General features: G+C 43.3%; 1 long non-coding RNA gene across 1 annotated transcript in view; it reads left to right on the top strand.

Annotated features, from left to right (window-relative positions):
• The first annotated feature begins 947 nt into the window (after window positions 1–947).
• Window positions 948–13,098, top strand: part of LOC137430566 (uncharacterized) — a 61,310-nt gene continuing 49,159 nt past the window's right edge. The window contains exon 1 of the long non-coding RNA XR_013623960.1: window positions 948–959. This is a non-coding gene — a long non-coding RNA (uncharacterized LOC137430566). The remainder of the gene's footprint in view (window positions 960–13,098) is intronic.

Genomic DNA, 13,098 nt, shown 5'->3' with positions numbered 1-13,098 from the left:
CCAAACCATCTCAAACTGTTTCTCTTCACAGCATCCATCACAGTAAGTTAAATAACCATTTTGGTATCCAATTTGAACTGACGAGAAACCGTTCATTCCTTTATGTTGACGTCACACAGCGATGGAAGCACTATTGTTGCGTCACGTTGTACGTCACAGTTGAACAAATGTGCAACATGACGCGGACGCAAGTTTTTGTTCTCGCCTTGCTATCGTGTTTTTTATTTGCGTATTACCTCGGCTATCTGCCAGAACTACCACAGGTGAGCTTTAAACGTATGGTAATTACTTTTGTTATAAACAATTCCACCTGGCACCTTCATCTTGGTGTTGGCTTTGGCTTACCGGTTGGGGTGGCTGGCTTAGGATCGAATGATCTTGAGTTCGTAGCCCCTGTCGTGTCGATGAAACAACACCAGGTGTGTTTCGTCAGGAGTGGCGTCGGAATGGCGACCTGTACCTGATGTTCTCCTTCGCCAATGAAACTGTATCGGCACTCGGCAGCTCCTCACGTTTATCATCATTATTTATTCGGTACATAGTTTTTTTCCCCTGGATGTCCGACGCTACGTGCGGGTTCGATTCCCCCCTGTTGTATTCGTGGGGTGGATTGTTTAATGATTGTACACTCGTGGGGCTGGGCTTACAATGACGAGAAGCTGTGATTGTTTGGGGTGTATCTTACGTGAAATTCCGGGCCGGCTGTGAAACCAGATTTCCTCTTTTTTTTCCCTTCCTATTCCAATTTCCACTATTTTTATTCTTTTGTTAAAAAAAAAAAACAACAGATCTTCCTTATCAACCTTCTCCCTCCAAACGGAGCTCTACATAATTTAATAGAGAAAGAACCTCTGGGAAGAAAAGAAAGAAAGAAGACAAGAATAGGAGGAAGAGGAGTAGAGGACAGAGGAGTGTGTCGGATCGGTGGAGAAAGTCTAAAGCTAAAACAATCGCTGCATGTATGGTCCAAGTTTTGATGAGAAACTCAGTCTTTTTGAGGATTTTTGATTAATCTCTCTGCGGGCTGCCTGTTGGGGGGGACAGTCGGTGCAGGAGAGATTTGGGTGGAGGAGGTTTTTCTCGGTGCGCGTGGGATGGATCCTGAGGAAGTGGGAGAGGGAGCCAGAACGGCAGAAGCTTTTGCTCATCAAGTTTAGTCTGAGCCGGCCGCAGGCAAAGTGCAAACCCTCGCAAAATCCTCGCGACCCTCGCCCCCTCGCGCAAATCGTCGCGAAAAAAATCCTCCCTCCCTCGCGCAAACCCTCGCGAAACCCTCGCGCAACCAAACCTCGGGACGCGCAAACCCTCGCGAAAAAAAAGGCAAAGTGCGGCTTCATGGTCTTGCAGGAACTACTCTGGCCAAGTCGTTCGTGGAGTTTGAGGACACCCACTGACGAGTGGAGGGGAGGCACCACCCTCGGGACACGGCTGGGGCGAGGCACCACCCTCGGGACACGTGGCTGGGGCGAGGCACCACCCTCGGGACACGTGGCTGGGGCGAGGCAGCCAGGACGCCATCTGAAACAGGCCTGAATTCCCCTCCTCCCCTCCCAGTTGTATTTTACCTTTTATTAGTCCCCAACCGGTGCACACTGGAGGGGAGTATAGTTTTGCACGCCGTCCCTCCGTCTGTCAGTCAGTCACGCAAAGAACAGTTTTCCGGACTTTTTTTCTAAATTCTTAATGCGAATGATTTCAAACTTGGCACATGGTTTCCTCATGATAATTTACAGGTCAAGTTCGAACTTCACGACGTTTCGATCTTTTTTGACAAAGTTATGGCACTTTGAACTTTGGGAATTCTGATAATTCTGATGATCCTTAACTCAGTGCCATTTTAAGTTTTAATTTCCTTTTAAAAAGATTTTCTCTGCAATGATAGGACCGACTGAGATGAAATTTTCACCGTAGGGGGGGATTCGGTCTGCAGAATATTTTAATGGTAATTGTGACGTCACAGGTCACGTGGTTTGGCGATATTGTTTTTCGTGAAAACACGAAAACCCCTTTTTCTCTGCAACGGCTGAACAGATCGAGGCCAACCTTTGCAGGCAGAATCGCATACCCATGACGAACAAAAAAGTCACTGAGCATGACGTCATGCGTCACATGGTTTCAGAGTTATGACGTTTTAAAGCATGAACCTTTAAAACCGAGCTCCTCCATCAGTTTTGATCCAATCGAGGGGAAACGTCACAGATCTGTTCAGCATGTCAGTCTACGAAAATGTCCTTTTGGAATTTTCGATAGGGCACGTGGTTTGGCAGATATCGTTAATTAAACGAAAGAAAAAAAAATGGATATCTCTTGTTTATTCTAGAGTTCTCCTCAGGCCGCACCGCGCGCCCTCAGCCTCGTCTGCGAACGTCAAAAGCGCGACACACCGCACGCTTTCGGGAGGGGCGGAGCCAAGCCGAGCAACATATACAGTCACGTGAAAAAGTAAGTACACCCCATGTAAAGTTTTGGGTTTTTCAACATATTTCAACATATTTCAACATACAGCTATTTGATCTTCATTTCAACAATATTGAGAGATAAAGGTAATATAATATAACAAATATCATATAACATTTACATTTTGTAGTCCATTGTATAATTTAAATAAACATAAATGCAAATTTCACATGTGGAAAAAGTAAGTACACCCCTACATTTATCACTACTTCAAATACCTAAAATTTGAATCAGGTGCACCAGCTCAGGTGCAAATGATTAGAACATCGTTAGAGAGGATCTTGGAGGAACCTGTCTTATTAATCGGGGTAACTGTTAGGCCGCGGTGCCATCCGCTCGGCAAACATAACATCCTTATCCGCGGGCCGTAACAATATTTTTGCAGTGTAAGAAAAGTAATCTTGTATGTATGTATATATATATATATATATATATATATATATATATATATATATATATATACAGTGGAACCTTGACTTACGAGTTTAATTCGTTCTGTGACCGAGCTCGTAACTCAAATTGCTCGTTTCTCAAATCAAATTTCCCCATTAAAATGCATTGAAATGCTATTAATCTGTTCCAGCCCGCCAAAAACCACACCAATTTTTTTAAAAATATACAGTATATATAAAAATATCTCGCGCTTTATATTTCACCTGTATGCAGCATACAAGTTGGCAGGATGGCCTGGACTGGAGGTACGCACACTTGACTCTAAACTGTCCAGCCTGGGTTTGAATCCCGACCCAGCTATAACCTGTCATGGGTGAATCACAGGCAGGGTGATTCATCAATGTGTGTACCGCTAAACTGGGCGCCCCGTTTGCGTCCCATTAGTTGTTGGATGTTAAGGATCTCACCGTGTTTTCCACAAAGAGAAGGTGAGCTATCGCCGGCACTCTGAACAAGTTGTGGCCTGGCATGCTCTTCTCCTCTGCCGTTATATACGTCCTCCTCGGCATCTTTTTCCAGAAGAGCCCTGTCTCGTCACAGTTGAAGATTTGCTGGGGGATGTATCGTTCGGCTTCTATCAGTTCGGCAAAAGTTATAATAAAATCTTCAGCTGCCTTCACATCCGCCTCACCAAGTCGACAACACGCACACCTCGCTCATGTTTTTCGACGATTGCGTGTTTTATATCCAAGCACATCATCCTCTTCTTCTTCTCAGTTATAATAAAATCTTCAGCTGCCTTCACATCCGCCTCACCAAGTCGACAACACGCACACCTCGCTCATGTTTTTCGACGATTGCGTGTTTTATATCCAAGCACATCATCCTCTTCTTCTTCTCAGTTATAATAAAATCTTCAGCTGCCTTCACATCCGCCTCACCAAGTCGACAACACGCACACCTCGCTCATGCTTTTCGACGATTGCGTGTTTTATAGCCAAGCTCATCATCCTCTTCTTCTTCTCAGCACTGCACTTGGCACTCACTTTCTTAGGCCCCATGGTTAAAACTAAGAAATTTTCCAAAATAACCAAAATGCGAAAACAAAAATGCAGCGCTATACGGCAGAGCTCCTGTACTTGCACGGCAAGATAACCACGTGACCAGAACCCACCTGGTGGCGTAAACTCAAAATAACCAACATGCGAAAACAAAAATGCAGCGCTATACGGCAGAGATACTGTACTTGCACGGCAAGATAACCACGTGACCGGAACCCACCTGGTGGCGTAAACTCAAAATAACCAACATGCGAAAACAAAAATGCAGCGCTATACGGCAGAGATACTGTACTTGCACGGCAAGATACCCACGTGACCGGAACCCACCTGGTGGCGTAAACTCAAAATAACCAACATGCGAAAACAAAAATGCAGCGCTATACGGCAGAGATACTGTACTTGCACGGCAAGATAACCACGTGACCGGAACCCACCTGGTGGCGTAAACTCAAAATAACCAACATGCGAAAACAAAAATGCAGCGCTATACGGCAGAGATACTGTACTTGCACGGCAAGATAACCACGTGACCGGGTGGCGAAAGCTCGTAACTCAGATCTCGGCTCGCATCTCAAAGCAATAAACCGCCCGAGCGACGGCTCGTATCTCGAAAAACTCGTAAGTTGGGGCACTCGTAAGTCAAGGTTCCACTGTATATATATATATATATATACACAGTGAAACCTTGACTTACGAGTTTAATTCGTTCTGTGACCGAGCTCGTAACTCAATTTGCTCGTTTCTCAAATTAAATTTCCCCATTAAAATCCATTGAAATGCTATTAATCCGTTCCAGCCCGCCAAAAACCACACCAATTTTTTTTTAAATAGACAGTATATATAAAAATATCTCGCGCTTTATATTTCACCTGTATGCAGCATAGAAGTTGGCAGGATGGCCTGGACTGGAGGTACGCACACTTGACTCTAAACTGTCCAGCCTGGGTTTGAATCCCGACCCAGCTATAACCTGTCATGTCGGTGTTTCACAGGCAGGGTGATTCATCAGTGTGTGTACCGCTAAACTGGGCGCCCCGTTTGCGTCCCATTAGTTGTTGGATGTTAAGGATCTCACCGTGTCTTCCACAAAGAGAAGGCGAGCTATCGCCGGCACTCTGAACAAGTTGTGGCCTGGCATGCTCTTCTCCTCTGCCGTTATATACGTCCTCCTCGGCATCTTTTTCCAGAAGAGCCCTGTCTCGTCACAGTTGAAGATTTGCTGGGGGATGTATCCTTCGGCTTCTATCAGTTCGGCAAAAGTTATAATAAAATCTTCAGCTGCCTTCACATCCGAGCTTGCTGCCTCACCATGCCTGACGACGGAGTGAATGCCGGTCCTCTTCTTAAAATTATCAAACCATCCCCGACTGGCTTTGAATGACTCTTCCGATGCCTCGTCCGTTGATGTTCCCGCCGTCTGCTGCACCAAATCCCCGTAAATGTCTCGGGCCTTCTCACACATGATGCTCTCGGTCACGGTATCTCCTGCGAGCTGCTTCTCCGTCAACCACACAAACAACAACTTCTCCATCTCTTCATGGATAGAGGTCCGGAGCTTTGAAATAATCGTAACGCCCTTGGCTGGCGTTATAGCCTTTATCGACTCCTTCTGCTTCAAAATCGTACACATCGTAGAAGTACTACGATCGTACTGCCTCGCCAAGTCGACAACACGCACACCTCGCTCATGTTTTTCGACGATTGCGTGTTTTATATCCAAGCACATCATCCTCTTCTTCTTCTCAGTACTGCCCTTGGCACTCAATTTCTTAGGACCCATGGTTAAAACTAAGAAATTTTCCAAAATAACCAAAATGCGAAAACAAAGCAGCAGCGATATACGGCAGAGATGCTTGCACGGCAAGATAACCACGTGACCGGAACCCACCTGGTGGCGGGTGGCGTAAGCTCGTAACTCAGATCTCGGCTCGCATCTCAAAGCAAAAAACCGCCCGAGCGACGGCTCGTATCTCGGAAAACTCGTAAGTTGGTGCACTCTTAAGTCAAGGTTTCACTGTGTATATATATATATATATATATATATATATACATATATATATATATATATATATATATATATATATACATATATATATACATATATACATACATACATACATACATACATACATACATACATACATACACACACACAGTAATCCCTCGCTATATCGCGCTTCACTTTTCGCGGCTTCGGTACATCGCGGGTTTTTCTCGCTAGTATATGTAAAATTATATATCGGATTTTTCATTATATCGCGGGATTCTGCGGCCTATAGGTATTTTTATTTTTTTAGATTTTAATTATTTTTGCGGTAAAATAAGCATTTTCTAGCCTAAAAAATTAATAATAATATAAATAAAAATATAACACATTAATTAAAACCTATATTAAAAGAATATAACAGTAAATCGAAATAAAATACGCATTATAAATGAGTAGACAAAGAATCGCGCATTTTGAAAGTCCCGTATTCTGGGGGTAATTAACTTGTCCATGATTCTGGGGGTAATTAACCCATCCGTAAGGAGGGTTCTTGGACGGTTCTTCGCTACTTTAAGTAATTTGCAAGGTTGATGCCAAACTGTGTCCTGCAGTTTAATGATCAATATGGTTTTAAGAGTCATCATACTTTGGGTAACCTCTAATTTACAATAACTTATGTTTACAACTTAGAGACACATGATCATGATGACGATTTCGATGATGTTGTCTAAAGCTGCAATTAAATTAAGTCGCTGAGTAACATGAATGACCGAGGTTGTGGAGGATGGGATTTTTCGGTCATTACCTTTTGATACAGATGAGATATCTGCTTCATCACTGCATCAGATCAGGAATAACCACCCTCACCTCCTCTCCACCCCCCACTGCTTCCTACAAATTAACCATCTGGAAGCTGCTGCATATGCAAGAGGAAGCTAATGCATTTCTTATTAATTTTCAAAATTAATCATCATCTCTATTTTGAATAGCTCATGAAGACTTCTTTATGCTTAGGCCTCAGGTTTGATTAAAGGCACTTTTGTCAATTATTGCCTTTTGCTTTCAAAAACACAATTTGCATCAATGTAAATACTTTGTTGTACTGTACTTGTGTAGTTCCATGATCATATGTGTATGTTTGTTTGTTTATTAATTGCAATTACTAGGGCATGCCCGTACTATATATAAGCTAGGACGTGCCCGTACGTGGGTGCCCGTTCCTTGCCAAAAAAAAAAAAAAAAAAAAAAAATTTGTGTAGGGGGGTGTGTGTGTAAACATCCTAGGGCGTGCCCGTACGTGGGTGCAAAAAAACATGCGTGCAAACAACAACAACAAAAAAAAACTTTGAAACCACGTGGCAGTAACGACCACAGAACCCCCCCCCCCCCCCCTCTATTTACATGAATGGTTTGGTCCATTCGCAACGACCACAGAACCCCCCCCCCCCCTCTATTTACATGCAATGGTTTGGTCCATTCGCAACGCCAAAGCGAACGGCGAACGGCTAAATCGCCATAGCTCGGTAAGTACTTGTCCGATTAATTTCAAACCTTGAAAAGGCACATCCTCGGGTCCCCAGCAATATACCTGGCAAGTTTAAAGTATATCGGACCCGTGGTTGTCGAGAAACAGCGGTCACAGACAAACGTACAAACGTACAAACGTACAAACAAACACACAGAGATTACTGGAATTATAGATAGATAAAAGAACTTGCATCAATGTACTGTACAGCTAGAAATACACGTACAAATATTTTTCTGATACGTAAGGACTAAGGATGGGTCTTAAAAGTGTGTTTAAGAGTGTAGAAAGGGTTTATAAGAGCGTGGGAAAGGTTTATAAGAGTATGGGAAGGGTTTTTAAAGGCTTAAAATATATAAAAATAATAAAATTAATATATGGTTTCGACTTCGCGGATTTTCACCTATCGCGGGGGGTTCTGGAATGTAAAAAAACCACCTTTAGAGGCCATTTTTCCCCGCAAGCGGGGGTTGGCCTTTTTCGGGGACCGTGGTTGTTGTTGTTTTTCGGTCCCCTTTTTGAAGCAATGTTTTACGGCCGGATGCCCTTCCTGACGCCAACCCTTTTTGCCGCCTTTAACGACAAACAGGGAATTACCAGTGAACTGGTACTCAATTAGCCGACCTCGGAAGGATGACAGGCTGAGTCAACCCCCCTGGCGTTAATTCAGCGATCGACCGAGATTCGAACCCAGGATCCGAGGATCCTAAGCCGGCACCCGAGCCGCTAGCCCAACACCAGGGTTCTGGAACGTAACCCCCGCGATAAACGAGGGATGACTGTATATATGTATATATATATATATATATATATATATATATATATATATATATATATATATATATATATATATATATATATATATATATATATATACAGTGGAACCTTGACTTACGAGTTTAATTCGTTCTGTGACCGAGCTCGTAACTCAAATTGCTCGTTTCTCAAATCAAATTTCCCCATTAAAATGCATTGAAATGCTATTAATCCGTTCCAGCCCGCCAAAAACCACACCAATTTTTTTTTAAATATACAGTATATATAAAAATATCTCGCGCTTTATATTTCACCTGTATGCAGCATACAAGTTGGCAGGATGGCCTGGACTGGAGGTACGCACACTTGACTCTAAAGTCTAAACTGTCCAGCCTGGGTTTGAATCCCGACCCAGCTATAACCTGTCATGGGTGAATCACAGGCAGGGTGATTCATCAATGTGTGTACCGCTAAACTGGGCGCCCCGTTTGCGTCCCATTAGTTGTTGGATGTTAAGGATCTCACCGTGTTTTCCACAAAGAGAAGGTGAGCTATCGCCGGCACTCTGAACAAGTTGTGGCCTGGCATGCTCTTCTCCTCTGCCGTTATATACGTCCTCCTCGGCATCTTTTTCCAGAAGAGCCCTGTCTCGTCACAGTTGAAGATTTGCTGGGGGATGTATCGTTCGGCTTCTATCAGTTCGGCAAAAGTTATAATAAAATCTTCAGCTGCCTTCACATCCGCCTCACCAAGTCGACAACACGCACACCTCGCTCATGTTTTTCGACGATTGCGTGTTTTATATCCAAGCACATCATCCTCTTCTTCTTCTCAGTTATAATAAAATCTTCAGCTGCCTTCACATCCGCCTCACCAAGTCGACAACACGCACACCTCGCTCATGTTTTTCGACGATTGCGTGTTTTATATCCAAGCACATCATCCTCTTCTTCTTCTCAGTTATAATAAAATCTTCAGCTGCCTTCACATCCGCCTCACCAAGTCGACAACACGCACACCTCGCTCATGCTTTTCGACGATTGCGTGTTTTATAGCCAAGCTCATCATCCTCTTCTTCTTCTCAGCACTGCACTTGGCACTCACTTTCTTAGGCCCCATGGTTAAAACTAAGAAATTTTCCAAAATAACCAAAATGCGAAAACAAAAATGCAGCGCTATACGGCAGAGCTCCTGTACTTGCACGGCAAGATAACCACGTGACCAGAACCCACCTGGTGGCGTAAACTCAAAATAACCAACATGCGAAAACAAAAATGCAGCGCTATACGGCAGAGATACTGTACTTGCACGGCAAGATAACCACGTGACCGGAACCCACCTGGTGGCGTAAACTCAAAATAACCAACATGCGAAAACAAAAATGCAGCGCTATACGGCAGAGATACTGTACTTGCACGGCAAGATACCCACGTGACCGGAACCCACCTGGTGGCGTAAACTCAAAATAACCAACATGCGAAAACAAAAATGCAGCGCTATACGGCAGAGATACTGTACTTGCACGGCAAGATAACCACGTGACCGGAACCCACCTGGTGGCGTAAACTCAAAATAACCAACATGCGAAAACAAAAATGCAGCGCTATACGGCAGAGATACTGTACTTGCACGGCAAGATAACCACGTGACCGGGTGGCGAAAGCTCGTAACTCAGATCTCGGCTCGCATCTCAAAGCAATAAACCGCCCGAGCGACGGCTCGTATCTCGAAAAACTCGTAAGTTGGGGCACTCGTAAGTCAAGGTTCCACTGTATATATATATATATATATACACAGTGAAACCTTGACTTACGAGTTTAATTCGTTCTGTGACCGAGCTCGTAACTCAATTTGCTCGTTTCTCAAATTAAATTTCCCCATTAAAATCCATTGAAATGCTATTAATCCGTTCCAGCCCGCCAAAAACCACACCAATTTTTTTTTAAATAGACAGTATATATAAAAATATCTCGCGCTTTATATTTCACCTGTATGCAGCATAGAAGTTGGCAGGATGGCCTGGACTGGAGGTACGCACACTTGACTCTAAACTGTCCAGCCTGGGTTTGAATCCCGACCCAGCTATAACCTGTCATGTCGGTGTTTCACAGGCAGGGTGATTCATCAGTGTGTGTACCGCTAAACTGGGCGCCCCGTTTGCGTCCCATTAGTTGTTGGATGTTAAGGATCTCACCGTGTCTTCCACAAAGAGAAGGCGAGCTATCGCCGGCACTCTGAACAAGTTGTGGCCTGGCATGCTCTTCTCCTCTGCCGTTATATACGTCCTCCTCGGCATCTTTTTCCAGAAGAGCCCTGTCTCGTCACAGTTGAAGATTTGCTGGGGGATGTATCCTTCGGCTTCTATCAGTTCGGCAAAAGTTATAATAAAATCTTCAGCTGCCTTCACATCCGAGCTTGCTGCCTCACCATGCCTGACGACGGAGTGAATGCCGGTCCTCTTCTTAAAATTATCAAACCATCCCCGACTGGCTTTGAATGACTCTTCCGATGCCTCGTCCGTTGATGTTCCCGCCGTCTGCTGCACCAAATCCCCGTAAATGTCTCGGGCCTTCTCACACATGATGCTCTCGGTCACGGTATCTCCTGCGAGCTGCTTCTCCGTCAACCACACAAACAACAACTTCTCCATCTCTTCATGGATAGAGGTCCGGAGCTTTGAAATAATCGTAACGCCCTTGGCTGGCGTTATAGCCTTTATCGACTCCTTCTGCTTCAAAATCGTACACATCGTAGAAGTACTACGATCGTACTGCCTCGCCAAGTCGACAACACGCACACCTCGCTCATGTTTTTCGACGATTGCGTGTTTTATATCCAAGCACATCATCCTCTTCTTCTTCTCAGTACTGCCCTTGGCACTCAATTTCTTAGGACCCATGGTTAAAACTAAGAAATTTTCCAAAATAACCAAAATGCGAAAACAAAGCAGCAGCGATATACGGCAGAGATGCTTGCACGGCAAGATAACCACGTGACCGGAACCCACCTGGTGGCGGGTGGCGTAAGCTCGTAACTCAGATCTCGGCTCGCATCTCAAAGCAAAAAACCGCCCGAGCGACGGCTCGTATCTCGGAAAACTCGTAAGTTGGTGCACTCTTAAGTCAAGGTTTCACTGTGTATATATATATATATATATATATATATACATATATATATATATATATATATATATATATATATACATATATATATACATATATACATACATACATACATACATACATACATACATACATACACACACACAGTAATCCCTCGCTATATCGCGCTTCACTTTTCGCGGCTTCGGTACATCGCGGGTTTTTCTCGCTAGTATATGTAAAATTATATATCGGATTTTTCATTATATCGCGGGATTCTGCGGCCTATAGGTATTTTTATTTTTTTAGATTTTAATTATTTTTGCGGTAAAATAAGCATTTTCTAGCCTAAAAAATTAATAATAATATAAATAAAAATATAACACATTAATTAAAACCTATATTAAAAGAATATAACAGTAAATCGAAATAAAATACGCATTATAAATGAGTAGACAAAGAATCGCGCATTTTGAAAGTCCCGTATTCTGGGGGTAATTAACTTGTCCATGATTCTGGGGGTAATTAACCCATCCGTAAGGAGGGTTCTTGGACGGTTCTTCGCTACTTTAAGTAATTTGCAAGGTTGATGCCAAACTGTGTCCTGCAGTTTAATGATCAATATGGTTTTAAGAGTCATCATACTTTGGGTAACCTCTAATTTACAATAACTTATGTTTACAACTTAGAGACACATGATCATGATGACGATTTCGATGATGTTGTCTAAAGCTGCAATTAAATTAAGTCGCTGAGTAACATGAATGACCGAGGTTGTGGAGGATGGGATTTTTCGGTCATTACCTTTTGATACAGATGAGATATCTGCTTCATCACTGCATCAGATCAGGAATAACCACCCTCACCTCCTCTCCACCCCCCACTGCTTCCTACAAATTAACCATCTGGAAGCTGCTGCATATGCAAGAGGAAGCTAATGCATTTCTTATTAATTTTCAAAATTAATCATCATCTCTATTTTGAATAGCTCATGAAGACTTCTTTATGCTTAGGCCTCAGGTTTGATTAAAGGCACTTTTGTCAATTATTGCCTTTTGCTTTCAAAAACACAATTTGCATCAATGTAAATACTTTGTTGTACTGTACTTGTGTAGTTCCATGATCATATGTGTATGTTTGTTTGTTTATTAATTGCAATTACTAGGGCATGCCCGTACTATATATAAGCTAGGACGTGCCCGTACGTGGGTGCCCGTTCCTTGCCAAAAAAAAAAAAAAAAAAAAAAAATTTGTGTAGGGGGGTGTGTGTGTAAACATCCTAGGGCGTGCCCGTACGTGGGTGCAAAAAAACATGCGTGCAAACAACAACAACAAAAAAAAACTTTGAAACCACGTGGCAGTAACGACCACAGAACCCCCCCCCCCCCTCTATTTACATGAATGGTTTGGTCCATTCGCAACGACCACAGAACCCCCCCCCCCCCCCTCTATTTACATGCAATGGTTTGGTCCATTCGCAACGCCAAAGCGAACGGCGAACGGCTAAATCGCCATAGCTCGGTAAGTACTTGTCCGATTAATTTCAAACCTTGAAAAGGCACATCCTCGGGTTCCCAGCAATATACCTGGCAAGTTTAAAGTATATCGGACCCGTGGTTGTCGAGAAACAGCGGTCACAGACAAACGTACAAACGTACAAACGTACAAACAAACACACAGAGATTACTGGAATTATAGATAGATAAAAGAACTTGCATCAATGTACTGTACAGCTAGAAATACACGTACAAATATTTTTCTGATACGTAAGGACTAAGGATGGGTCTTAAAAGTGTGTTTAAGAGTGTAGAAAGGGTT

Source organism: Myxine glutinosa, chromosome 7, assembly GCF_964187855.1.
Source record: "Myxine glutinosa chromosome 7, kmMyxGlut1.1, whole genome shotgun sequence".
In the NCBI taxonomy this organism is placed as follows: Eukaryota; Metazoa; Chordata; class Myxini; order Myxiniformes; family Myxinidae; genus Myxine; species Myxine glutinosa.
This window is presented reverse-complemented; position numbering and strand designations above follow the sequence as displayed.